Genomic DNA, 16,419 nt, shown 5'->3' on the forward strand with positions numbered 1-16,419 from the left:
TACACATTAATAAGAGTAAACCATGTTATATTATGTACACATTAATCAGAGTAAACCATGTTATGTTATATATACATTAATAAGAGTAAACCATGTTATGTTATATACACATTAATAAGAGTAAACCATGTTATGTTATATACACATTAATAAGAGTAAACCATGTTATGTTATATACACATTAATAAGAGTAAACCATGTTATATTATGTACACATTAATCAGAGTAAACCATGTTATGTTATATATACATTAATAAGAGTAAACCATGTTATGTTATATTTACATTAATAAGAGTAAACCAGGGTTATGTTATATACACATTAATCAGAGTAAACCATGTTATGTTATATATATACATTAATAAGAGTAAACCATGTTATGTTATATACACATTAATAAGAGTAAACCATGTTATGTTATATACACATTAATCAGAGTAAACCATGTTATGTTATATATACATTAATAAGAGTAAACCATGTTATGTTATATACACATTAATAAGAGTAAACCATGTTATGTTATATACACATTAATAAGAGTAAACCATGTTATGTTATATATACATTAATAAGAGTAAACCATGTTATGTTATATACACATTAATAAGAGTAAACCATGTTATGTTATATACACATTAATAAGAGTAAACCAGGGTTATGTTATATACACATTAATAAGAGTAAACCAGGGTTATGTTATATACACATTAAAAAGAGTAAACCAGGGTTATGTTATATACACATTAATAAGAGTAAACCAGGGTTATGTTATATACACATTAATCAGAGTAAACCAGGGTTATGTTATATACACATTAATAAGAGTAAACCATGTTATGTTATATACACATTAATAAGAGTAAACCATGTTATATTATATACACATTAATAAGAGTAAACCAGGGTTATGTTATATATACATTAATAAGAGTAAACCATGTTGCGTTATATTTACATTAATAAGAGTAAACCAGGGTTATGTTATATAGACATTAATAAGAGTAAACCATGTTATGTTATATACACATTAATAAGAGTAAACCATGTTATGTTATATATACATTAATAAGAGTAAACCATGTTATGTTATATATACATTAATAAGAGTAAACCATGTTATGTTATATACACATTAATAAGAGTAAACCAGGGTTATGTTATATACACATTAATAAGAGTAAACCATGTTATGTTATATATACATTAATAAGAGTAAACCATGTTATGTTATATACACATTAATAAGAGTAAACCATGTTATGTTATATATACATTAATAAGAGTAAACCAGGGTTATGTTATATACACATTAATAAGAGTAAACCATGTTATGTTATATACACATTAATAAGAGTAAACCATGTTATGTTATATACACATTAATAAGAGTAAACCAGGGTTATGTTATATACACATTAATAAGAGTAAACCATGTTATGTTATATACACATTAATCAGAGTAAACCATGTTATATTATATATACATTAATCAGAGTAAACCAGGGTTATGTTATATATACATTAATAAGAGTAAACCAGGGTTATGTTATATATACATTAATAAGAGTAAACCAGGGTTATGTTATATACACATTAATAAGAGTAAACCATCTTATGTTATATACACATTAATCAGAGTAAACCATCTTATGTTATATACACATTAATCAGAGTAAACCATGTTATGTTATATACACATTAATAAGAGTAAACCATGTTATGTTATATACACATTAATAAGAGTAAACCAGGGTTATGTTATATACACATTAATAAGAGTAAACCAGGGTTATGTTATATACACATTAATAAGAGTAAACCATGTTATGTTATATACACATTAATAAGAGTAAACCATGTTATGTTATATACACATTAATAAGAGTAAACCATGTTATGTTATATACACATTAATCAGAGTAAACCATGTTATATTATATATACATTAATCAGAGTAAACCAGGGTTATGTTATATACACATTAATAAGAGTAAACCATGTTATGTTATATATACATTAATAAGAGTAAACCATGTTATGTTATATACACATTAATAAGAGTAAACCATGTTATGTTATATACACATTAATCAGAGTAAACCATGTTATGTTATATATACATTAATAAGAGTAAACCATGTTATGTTATATACACATTAATAAGAGTAAACCATGTTATGTTATATACACATTAATCAGAGTAAACCATGTTATGTTATATATACATTAATAAGAGTAAACCATGTTATGTTATATACACATTAATAAGAGTAAACCATGTTATGTTATATACACATTAATAAGAGTAAACCATGTTATGTTATATATACATTAATAAGAGTAAACCATGTTATGTTATATACACATTAATAAGAGTAAACCAGGGTTATGTTATATACACATTAATAAGAGTAAACCATGTTATGTTATATACACATTAATAAGAGTAAACCATGTTATGTTATATACACATTAATAAGAGTAAACCATGTTATGTTATATACACATTAATAAGAGTAAACCATGTTATGTTATATACACATTAATAAGAGTAAACCATGTTATGTTATATACACATTAATCAGAGTAAACCATGTTATATTATATATACATTAATCAGAGTAAACCAGGGTTATGTTATATACACATTAATAAGAGTAAACCATGTTATGTTATATACACATTAATAAGAGTAAACCATGTTATATTATATACACATTAATAAGAGTAAACCAGGGTTATGTTATATATACATTAATAAGAGTAAACCATGTTATGTTATATACACATTAATAAGAGTAAACCATGTTATGTTATATACACATTAATCAGAGTAAACCATGTTATGTTATATACACATTAATAAGAGTAAACCATGTTATGTTATATACACATTAATAAGAGTAAACCATGTTATGTTATATACACATTAATAAGAGTAAACCATGTTATGTTATATACACATTAATAAGAGTAAACCATGTTATGTTATATACACATTAATCAGAGTAAACCATGTTATATTATATATACATTAATCAGAGTAAACCAGGGTTATGTTATATACACATTAATAAGAGTAAACCATGTTATGTTATATACACATTAATAAGAGTAAACCATGTTATATTATATACACATTAATAAGAGTAAACCAGGGTTATGTTATATATACATTAATAAGAGTAAACCATGTTGTGTTATATATACATTAATAAGAGTAAACCATGTTATGTTATATATACATTAATAAGAGTAAACCATGTTATGTTATATACACATTAATCAGAGTAAACCATGTTATGTTATATATACATTAATAAGAGTAAACCATGTTATGTTATATACACATTAATAAGAGTAAACCATGTTATGTTATATACACATTAATCAGAGTAAACCATGTTGTGTTATATATACATTAATAAGAGTAAACCATGTTATGTTATATATACATTAATAAGAGTAAACCATGTTATGTTATATACACATTAATAAGAGTAAACCATGTTATGTTATATACACATTAATAAGAGTAAACCATGTTATGTTATATATACATTAATAAGAGTAAACCATGTTATGTTATATACACATTAATAAGAGTAAACCATGTTATGTTATATACACATTAATCAGAGTAAACCATGTTATGTTATATATACATTAATAAGAGTAAACCATGTTATGTTATATACACATTAATAAGAGTAAACCATGTTATGTTATATACACATTAATCAGAGTAAACCATGTTATGTTATATATACATTAATAAGAGTAAACCATGTTATGTTATATACACATTAATAAGAGTAAACCATGTTATGTTATATACACATTAATAAGAGTAAACCATGTTATGTTATATATACATTAATAAGAGTAAACCATGTTATGTTATATACACATTAATAAGAGTAAACCAGGGTTATGTTATATACACATTAATAAGAGTAAACCATGTTATGTTATATACACATTAATAAGAGTAAACCATGTTATGTTATATACACATTAATAAGAGTAAACCATGTTATGTTATATACACATTAATAAGAGTAAACCATGTTATGTTATATACACATTAATAAGAGTAAACCATGTTATGTTATATACACATTAATCAGAGTAAACCATGTTATATTATATATACATTAATCAGAGTAAACCAGGGTTATGTTATATACACATTAATAAGAGTAAACCATGTTATGTTATATATACATTAATAAGAGTAAACCATGTTATGTTATATACACATTAATAAGAGTAAACCATGTTATGTTATATACACATTAATCAGAGTAAACCATGTTATGTTATATATACATTAATAAGAGTAAACCATGTTATGTTATATACACATTAATAAGAGTAAACCATGTTATGTTATATACACATTAATCAGAGTAAACCATGTTATGTTATATATACATTAATAAGAGTAAACCATGTTATGTTATATACACATTAATAAGAGTAAACCATGTTATGTTATATACACATTAATAAGAGTAAACCATGTTATGTTATATATACATTAATAAGAGTAAACCATGTTATGTTATATACACATTAATAAGAGTAAACCAGGGTTATGTTATATACACATTAATAAGAGTAAACCATGTTATGTTATATACACATTAATAAGAGTAAACCATGTTATGTTATATACACATTAATAAGAGTAAACCATGTTATGTTATATACACATTAATAAGAGTAAACCATGTTATGTTATATACACATTAATAAGAGTAAACCATGTTATGTTATATACACATTAATCAGAGTAAACCATGTTATATTATATATACATTAATCAGAGTAAACCAGGGTTATGTTATATACACATTAATAAGAGTAAACCATGTTATGTTATATACACATTAATAAGAGTAAACCATGTTATATTATATACACATTAATAAGAGTAAACCAGGGTTATGTTATATATACATTAATAAGAGTAAACCATGTTATGTTATATACACATTAATAAGAGTAAACCATGTTATGTTATATACACATTAATCAGAGTAAACCATGTTATATTATATATACATTAATCAGAGTAAACCAGGGTTATGTTATATACACATTAATAAGAGTAAATCATGTTATATTATATACACATTAATAAGAGTAAACCAGGGTTATGTTATATACACATTAATAAGAGTAAATCATGTTATGTTATATATACATTAATAAGAGTAAACCATGTTATGTTATATACACATTAATAAGAGTAAACAATGTTATGTTATATACACATTAATAAGAGTAAACCATGTCATGTTATATATACATTAATAAGAGTAAACCAGGGTTATGTTATATATACATTAATAAGAGTAAACCATGTCATGTTATATATACATTAATAAGAGTAAACCATGTTGTGTTATATATACATTAATAAGAGTAAACCATGTTATGTTATATACACATTAATAAGAGTAAACCATGTTATGTTATATACACACTAATAAGAGTAAACCAGGGTTATGTTATATACACATTAATAAGAGTAAACCATGTTATGTTATATACACATTAATCAGAGTAAACCATGTTATATTATATATACATTAATCAGAGTAAACCAGGGTTATGTTATATACACATTAATAAGAGTAAACCATGTTATGTTATATACACATTAATAAGAGTAAACCATGTTATATTATATACACATTAATAAGAGTAAACCAGGGTTATGTTATATATACATTAATAAGAGTAAACCATGTTATGTTATATATACATTAATAAGAGTAAACCATGTTATGTTATATATACATTAATAAGAGTAAACCATGTTATGTTATATACACATTAATAAGAGTAAACCAGGGTTATGTTATATACACATTAATAAGAGTAAACCATGTTATGTTATATATACATTAATAAGAGTAAACCATGTTATGTTATATACACATTAATAAGAGTAAACCATGTTGTGTTATATACACATTAATCAGAGTAAACCATGTTATGTTTTATACACATTAAACAGAGTAAACCATGTTATGTTATATACACATTAATAAGAGTAAACCAGGGTTATGTTATATATACATTAATCAGAGTAAACCATGTTATGTTATATACACATTAATAAGAGTAAACCATGTTATGTTATATACACATTAATAAGAGTAAACCAGGGTTATGTTATATATATACATTAATAAGAGTAAACCAGGGTTATGTTATATATATATACATTAATAAGAGTAAACCAGGGTTATGTTATATATACATTAATAAGAGTAAACCATGTTATATTATGTACACATTAATCAGAGTAAACCATGTTATGTTATATATACATTAATAAGAGTAAACCATGTTATGTTATATACACATTAATAAGAGTAAACCATGTTATGTTATATACACATTAATAAGAGTAAACCATGTTATGTTATATACACATTAATAAGAGTAAACCATGTTATATTATGTACACATTAATCAGAGTAAACCATGTTATGTTATATATACATTAATAAGAGTAAACCATGTTATGTTATATTTACATTAATAAGAGTAAACCAGGGTTATGTTCTATAGACATTAATAAGAGTAAACCATGTTATGTTATATACACATTAATAAGAGTAAACCATGTTATATTATGTACACATTAATCAGAGTAAACCATGTTATGTTATATATACATTAATAAGAGTAAACCATGTTATGTTATATACACATTAATAAGAGTAAACCATGTTATGTTATATACACATTAATAAGAGTAAACCATGTTATGTTATATACACATTAATAAGAGTAAACCATGTTATATTATGTACACATTAATCAGAGTAAACCATGTTATGTTATATATACATTAATAAGAGTAAACCATGTTATGTTATATTTACATTAATAAGAGTAAACCAGGGTTATGTTATATACACATTAATCAGAGTAAACCATGTTATGTTATATATATACATTAATAAGAGTAAACCATGTTATGTTATATACACATTAATAAGAGTAAACCATGTTATGTTATATACACATTAATCAGAGTAAACCATGTTATGTTATATATACATTAATAAGAGTAAACCATGTTATGTTATATACACATTAATAAGAGTAAACCATGTTATGTTATATACACATTAATAAGAGTAAACCATGTTATGTTATATATACATTAATAAGAGTAAACCATGTTATGTTATATACACATTAATAAGAGTAAACCATGTTATGTTATATACACATTAATAAGAGTAAACCAGGGTTATGTTATATACACATTAATAAGAGTAAACCAGGGTTATGTTATATACACATTAAAAAGAGTAAACCAGGGTTATGTTATATACACATTAATAAGAGTAAACCAGGGTTATGTTATATACACATTAATCAGAGTAAACCAGGGTTATGTTATATACACATTAATAAGAGTAAACCATGTTATGTTATATACACATTAATAAGAGTAAACCATGTTATATTATATACACATTAATAAGAGTAAACCAGGGTTATGTTATATATACATTAATAAGAGTAAACCATGTTGCGTTATATTTACATTAATAAGAGTAAACCAGGGTTATGTTATATAGACATTAATAAGAGTAAACCATGTTATGTTATATACACATTAATAAGAGTAAACCATGTTATGTTATATATACATTAATAAGAGTAAACCATGTTATGTTATATATACATTAATAAGAGTAAACCATGTTATGTTATATACACATTAATAAGAGTAAACCAGGGTTATGTTATATACACATTAATAAGAGTAAACCATGTTATGTTATATATACATTAATAAGAGTAAACCATGTTATGTTATATACACATTAATAAGAGTAAACCATGTTATGTTATATATACATTAATAAGAGTAAACCAGGGTTATGTTATATACACATTAATAAGAGTAAACCATGTTATGTTATATACACATTAATAAGAGTAAACCATGTTATGTTATATACACATTAATAAGAGTAAACCAGGGTTATGTTATATACACATTAATAAGAGTAAACCATGTTATGTTATATACACATTAATCAGAGTAAACCATGTTATATTATATATACATTAATCAGAGTAAACCAGGGTTATGTTATATATACATTAATAAGAGTAAACCAGGGTTATGTTATATATACATTAATAAGAGTAAACCAGGGTTATGTTATATACACATTAATAAGAGTAAACCATCTTATGTTATATACACATTAATCAGAGTAAACCATCTTATGTTATATACACATTAATCAGAGTAAACCATGTTATGTTATATACACATTAATAAGAGTAAACCATGTTATGTTATATACACATTAATAAGAGTAAACCAGGGTTATGTTATATACACATTAATAAGAGTAAACCAGGGTTATGTTATATACACATTAATAAGAGTAAACCATGTTATGTTATATACACATTAATCAGAGTAAACCATGGTTATGTTATATATACATTAATAAGAGTAAACCAGGGTTATGTTATATATACATTAATAAGTGTAAACCATGTTATGTTATATACACATTAATAAGAGTAAACCAGGGTTATGTTATATACACATTAATAAGAGTAAACCATGTTATGTTATATACACATTAATCAGAGTAAACCATGTTATGTTATATATACATTAATAAGAGTAAACCAGGGTTATGTTATATATACATTAATAAGAGTAAACCAGGGTTATGTTATATATACATTAATCAGAGTAAACCATGTTATGTTATATACACATTAATAAGAGTAAACCATGTTATATTATGTACACATTAATAAGAGTAAACCATGTTATGTTATATACACATTAATAAGAGTAAACCATGTTATGTTATATACACATTAATAAGAGTAAACCATGTTATGTTATATACACATTAATAAGAGTAAACCATGTTATGTTATATACACATTAATAAGAGTAAACCATGTTATGTTATATATACATTAATAAGAGTAAACCATGTTATGTTATATACACATTAATAAGAGTAAACCAGGGTTATGTTATATATACATTAATCAGAGTAAACCAGGGTTATGTTATATATACATTAATAAGAGTAAACCATGGTTATGTTATATAGACATTAATAAGAGTAGACCATGTTATGTTATATACACATTAATAAGAGTAAACCATCTTATGTTATATACACATTAATCAGAGTAAACCATGTTATGTTTTATACACATTAAACAGAGTTAACCATGTTATGTTATATACACATTAATAAGAGTAAACCATGTTATGTTATATACACATTAATAAGAGTAAACCATGTTATGTTATATATACATTAATAAGAGTAAACCATGTTATGTTATATACACATTAATAAGAGTAAACCATGTTATATTATGTACACCTTTATCAGAGTAAACCATGTTATGTTATATATACATTAATAAGAGTAAACCATGTTATGTTATATTTACATTAATAAGAGTAAACCAGGGTTACGTTATATAGACATTAATAAGAGTAAACCATGTTATGTTATATACACATTAATAAGAGTAAACAATGTTATGTTATATACACATTAATAAGAGTAAACCATGTTATGTTATATACACATTAAAAAGAGTAAACCATGTTATGTTATATATACATTAATAAGAGTAAACCATGTTATGTTATATACACATTAATAAGAGTAAACCATGTTATGTTATATACACATTAATAAGAGTAAACCATATTATGTTATATATACATTAATAAGAGTAAACCATGTTGTGTTATATTTACATTAATAAGAGTAAACCAGGGTTATGTTATATATACATTAATAAGAGTAAACCATGTTATGTTATATACATATTAATAAGAGTAAACCATCTTATGTTATATACACATTAATAAGAGTAAACCATGTTATGTTATATATACATTAATAAGAGTAAACCATGTTATGTTATATATACATTAATAAGAGTAAACCATGTTATGTTATATACACATTAATAAGAGTAAACCAGGGTTATGTTATATATACATTAATCAGAGTAAACCAGGGTTATGTTATATATACATTAATAAGAGTAAACCAGGGTTATGTTATATATACATTAATAAGAGTAAACCAGGGTTATGTTATATAGACATTAATAAGAGTAAACCATGTTATATTATGTACACATTAATCAGAGTAAACCATGTTATGTTATATATACATTAATAAGAGTAAACCATGTTATGTTATATTTACATTAATAAGAGTAAACCAGGGTTATGTTATATACACATTAATCAGAGTAAACCATGTTATGTTATATATACATTAATAAGAGTAAACCATGTTATGTTATATACACATTAATAAGAGTAAACCATGTTATGTTATATACACATTAATCAGAGTAAACCATGTTATGTTATATATACATTAATAAGAGTAAACCATGTTATGTTATATACACATTAATAAGAGTAAACCATGTTATGTTATATACACATTAATAAGAGTAAACCATGTTATGTTATATATACATTAATAAGAGTAAACCATGTTATGTTATATACACATTAATAAGAGTAAACCATGTTATGTTATATACACATTAATAAGAGTAAACCAGGGTTATGTTATATACACATTAATAAGAGTAAACCAGGGTTATGTTATATACACATTAAAAAGAGTAAACCAGGGTTATGTTATATACACATTAATAAGAGTAAACCAGGGTTATGTTATATATACATTAATCAGAGTAAACCAGGGTTATGTTATATACACATTAATAAGAGTAAACCATGTTATGTTATATACACATTAATCAGAGTAAACCATGTTATATTATATATACATTAATCAGAGTAAACCAGGGTTATGTTATATATACATTAATAAGAGTAAACCAGGGTTATGTTATATACACATTAATAAGAGTAAACCATGTTATGTTATATACACATTAATAAGAGTAAACCATCTTATGTTATATACACATTAATCAGAGTAAACCATCTTATGTTATATACACATTAATCAGAGTAAACCATGTTATGTTATATACACATTAATAAGAGTAAACCATGTTATGTTATATACACATTAATAAGAGTAAACCAGGGTTATGTTATATACACATTAATAAGAGTAAACCAGGGTTATGTTATATACACATTAATAAGAGTAAACCATGTTATGTTATATACACATTAATCAGAGTAAACCATGGTTATGTTATATATACATTAATAAGAGTAAACCAGGGTTATGTTATATATACATTAATAAGTGTAAACCATGTTATGTTATATACACATTAATAAGAGTAAACCAGGGTTATGTTATATACACATTAATAAGAGTAAACCATGTTATGTTATATACACATTAATCAGAGTAAACCATGGTTATGTTATATATACATTAATAAGAGTAAACCAGGGTTATGTTATATACACATTAATAAGAGTAAACCATGTTATGTCATATACACATTAATAAGAGTAAACCATGTCATGTTATATATACACTAATAAGAGTAAACCATGTTATGTTATATTTACATTAATAAGAGTAAACCAGGGTTATGTTATATACACATTAATCAGAGTAAACCATGTTATGTTATATATACATTAATAAGAGTAAACCATGTTATGTTATATACACATTAATAAGAGTAAACCATGTTATGTTATATACACATTAATCAGAGTAAACCATGTTATGTTATATATACATTAATAAGAGTAAACCATGTTATGTTATATACACATTAATAAGAGTAAACCATGTTATGTTATATACACATTAATAAGAGTAAACCATGTTATGTTATATACACATTAATAAGAGTAAACCAGGGTTATGTTATATACACATTAATAAGAGTAAACCAGGGTTATGTTATATACACATTAAAAAGAGTAAACCAGGGTTATGTTATATATACATTAATAAGAGTAAACCATGTTATGTTATATATACATTAATAAGAGTAAACCATGTTATGTTATATACACATTAATAAGAGTAAACCATGTTATGTTATATACACATTAATAAGAGTAAACCAGGGTTATGTTATATACACATTAATAAGAGTAAACCAGGGTTATGTTATATACACATTAAAAAGAGTAAACCAGGGTTATGTTATATACACATTAATAAGAGTAAACCAGGGTTATGTTATATATACATTAATCAGAGTAAACCAGGGTTATGTTATATACACATTAATAAGAGTAAACCATGTTGTGTTATATACACATTAATAAGAGTAAACCATGTTATATTATATACACATTAATAAGAGTAAACCAGGGTTATGTTATATATACATTAATAAGAGTAAACCATGTTGCGTTATATTTACATTAATAAGAGTAAACCAGGGTTATGTTATATAGACATTAATAAGAGTAAACCATGTTATGTTATATACACATTAATAAGAGTAAACCATGTTATGTTATATATACATTAATAAGAGTAAACCATGTTATGTTATATATACATTAATAAGAGTAAACCATGTTATGTTATATACACATTAATAAGAGTAAACCAGGGTTATGTTATATACACATTAATAAGAGTAAACCATGTTATGTTATATATACATTAATAAGAGTAAACCATGTTATGTTATATACACATTAATAAGAGTAAACCATGTTATGTTATATATACATTAATAAGAGTAAACCAGGGTTATGTTATATACACATTAATAAGAGTAAACCATGTTATGTTATATACACATTAATAAGAGTAAACCATGTTATGTTATATACACATTAATAAGAGTAAACCAGGGTTATGTTATATACACATTAATAAGAGTAAACCATGTTATGTTATATACACATTAATCAGAGTAAACCATGTTATATTATATATACATTAATCAGAGTAAACCAGGGTTATGTTATATATACATTAATAAGAGTAAACCAGGGTTATGTTATATACACATTAATAAGAGTAAACCATGTTATGTTATATACACATTAATAAGAGTAAACCATCTTATGTTATATACACATTAATCAGAGTAAACCATCTTATGTTATATACACATTAATCAGAGTAAACCATGTTATGTTATATACACATTAATAAGAGTAAACCATGTTATGTTATATACACATTAATAAGAGTAAACCAGGGTTATGTTATATACACATTAATAAGAGTAAACCAGGGTTATGTTATATACACATTAATAAGAGTAAACCATGTTATGTTATATACACATTAATCAGAGTAAACCATGGTTATGTTATATATACATTAATAAGAGTAAACCAGGGTTATGTTATATACACATTAATAAGAGTAAACCATGTTATGTCATATACACATTAATAAGAGTAAACCATGTCATGTTATATATACATTAATAAGAGTAAACCAGGGTTATGTTATATATACATTAATAAGAGTAAACCAGGGTTATGTTATATACACATTAATCAGAGTAAACCATGTTATGTTATATACACATTAATAAGAGTAACCATGTTATGTTATAAACACATTAATAAGAGTAAACCATGTTATGTTATATACACATTAATAAGAGTAAACCATGTTATGTTATATATACATTAATAAGAGTAAACCATGTTATGTTATATACACATTAATAAGAGTAAACCATGTTATGTTATATACACATTAATAAGAGTAAACCATGTTATGTTATATACACATTAATAAGAGTAAACCATGTTATGTTATATATACATTAATAAGAGTAAACCATGTTATGTTATATACACATTAATAAGAGTAAACCAGGGTTATGTTATATACACATTAATAAGAGTAAACCAGGGTTATGTTATATACACATTAATCAGAGTAAACCATGTTATGTTATATATACATTAATAAGAGTAAACCAGGGTTATGTTATATATACATTAATAAGAGTAAACCATGTTATGTTATATACACATTAATCAGAGTAAACCATGTTATGTTATATACACATTAATAAGAGTAAACCATGTTATGTTATATACACATTAATAAGAGTAAACCATGTTATGTTATATACACATTAATAAGAGTAAACCATGTTATGTTATATACACATTAATAAGAGTAAACCATGTTATGTTATATATACATTAATAAGAGTAAACCATGTTATGTTATATACACATTAATAAGAGTAAACCAGGGTTATGTTATATATACATTAATCAGAGTAAACCAGGGTTATGTTATATATACATTAATAAGAGTAAACCATGGTTATGTTATATAGACATTAATAAGAGTAAACCATGTTATGTTATATACACATTAATAAGAGTAAACCATCTTATGTTATATACACATTAATCAGAGTAAACCATGTTATGTTTTATACACATTAAACAGAGTTAACCATGTTATGTTATATACACATTAATAAGAGTAAACCATGTTATGTTATATACACATTAATAAGAGTAAACCATGTTATGTTATATATACATTAATAAGAGTAAACCATGTTATGTTATATACACATTAATAAGAGTAAACCATGTTATATTATGTACACCTTTATCAGAGTAAACCATGTTATGTTATATATACATTAATAAGAGTAAACCATGTTATGTTATATTTACATTAATAAGAGTAAACCAGGGTTACGTTATATAGACATTAATAAGAGTAAACCATGTTATGTTATATACACATTAATAAGAGTAAACAATGTTATGTTATATACACATTAATAAGAGTAAACCATGTTATGTTATATACACATTAAAAAGAGTAAACCATGTTATGTTATATATACATTAATAAGAGTAAACCATGTTATGTTATATACACATTAATAAGAGTAAACCATGTTATGTTATATACACATTAATAAGAGTAAACCATATTATGTTATATATACATTAATAAGAGTAAACCATGTTGTGTTATATTTACATTAATAAGAGTAAACCAGGGTTATGTTATATATACATTAATAAGAGTAAACCATGTTATGTTATATACACATTAATAAGAGTAAACCATCTTATGTTATATACACATTAATAAGAGTAAACCATGTTATGTTATATATACATTAATAAGAGTAAACCATGTTATGTTATATACACATTAATAAGAGTAAACCATGTTATGTTATATACACATTAATAAGAGTAAACCAGGGTTATGTTATATATACATTAATAAGAGTAAACCATGTTATGTTATATACACATTAATAAGAGTAAACCAGGGTTATGTTATATATACATTAATCAGAGTAAACCAGGGTTATGTTATATATACATTAATAAGAGTAAACCAGGGTTATGTTATATATACATTAATAAGAGTAAACCAGGGTTATGTTATATAGACATTAATAAGAGTAAACCATGTTATGTTATATACACATTAATAAGAGTAAACCATCTTATGTTATATACACATTAATCAGAGTAAACCATGTTATGTTTTATACACATTAAACAGAGTAAACCATGTTATGTTATATACACATTAATAAGAGTAAACCATGTTATGTTATATACACATTAATAAGAGTAAACCAGGGTTATGTTATATATACATTAATAAGAGTAAACCATGTTATGTTATATACACATTAATAAGAGTAAACCATGTTATATTATGTACACCTTAATCAGAGTAAACCATGTTATGTTATATATACATTAATAAGAGTAAACCATGTTATGTTATATTTACATTAATAAGAGTAAACCAGGGTTACGTTATATAGACATTAATAAGAGTAAACCATGTTATGTTATATACACATTAATCAGAGTAAACCATGTTATATTATATATACATTAATCAGAGTAAACCAGGGTTATGTTATATACACATTAATAAGAGTAAACCATGTTATGTTATATACACATTAAAAAGGGTAAACCATGTTATGTTATATATATATTAATAAGAGTAAACCATGTTATGTTATATACACATTAATAAGAGTAAACCATGTTATGTTATATACACATTAATAAGAGTAAACCATGTTATGTTATATATACATTAATAAGAGTAAACCATGTTGTGTTATATTTACATTAATAAGAGTAAACCATGTTATGTTATATACACATTAATAAGAGTAAACCATCTTATGTTATATACACATTAATAAGAGTAAACCATGTTATGTTATATATACATTAATAAGAGTAAACCATGTTATGTTATATACACATTAATAAGAGTAAACCAGGGTTATGTTATATATACATTAATCAGAGTAAACCAGGGTTATGTTATATATACATTAATAAGAGTAAACCAGGGTTATGTTATATATACATTAATAAGAGTAAACCAGGGTTATGTTATATACACATTAATAAGAGTAAACCATGTTATGTTATATACACATTA

This window comes from Eucyclogobius newberryi, unplaced genomic scaffold (assembly GCF_026437365.1).
Source record: "Eucyclogobius newberryi isolate DKJ021-1_F unplaced genomic scaffold, fEucNew1.0.hap1 SCAF_5, whole genome shotgun sequence".
Lineage (NCBI taxonomy): Eukaryota > Metazoa > Chordata > Actinopteri > Gobiiformes > Gobiidae > Eucyclogobius > Eucyclogobius newberryi.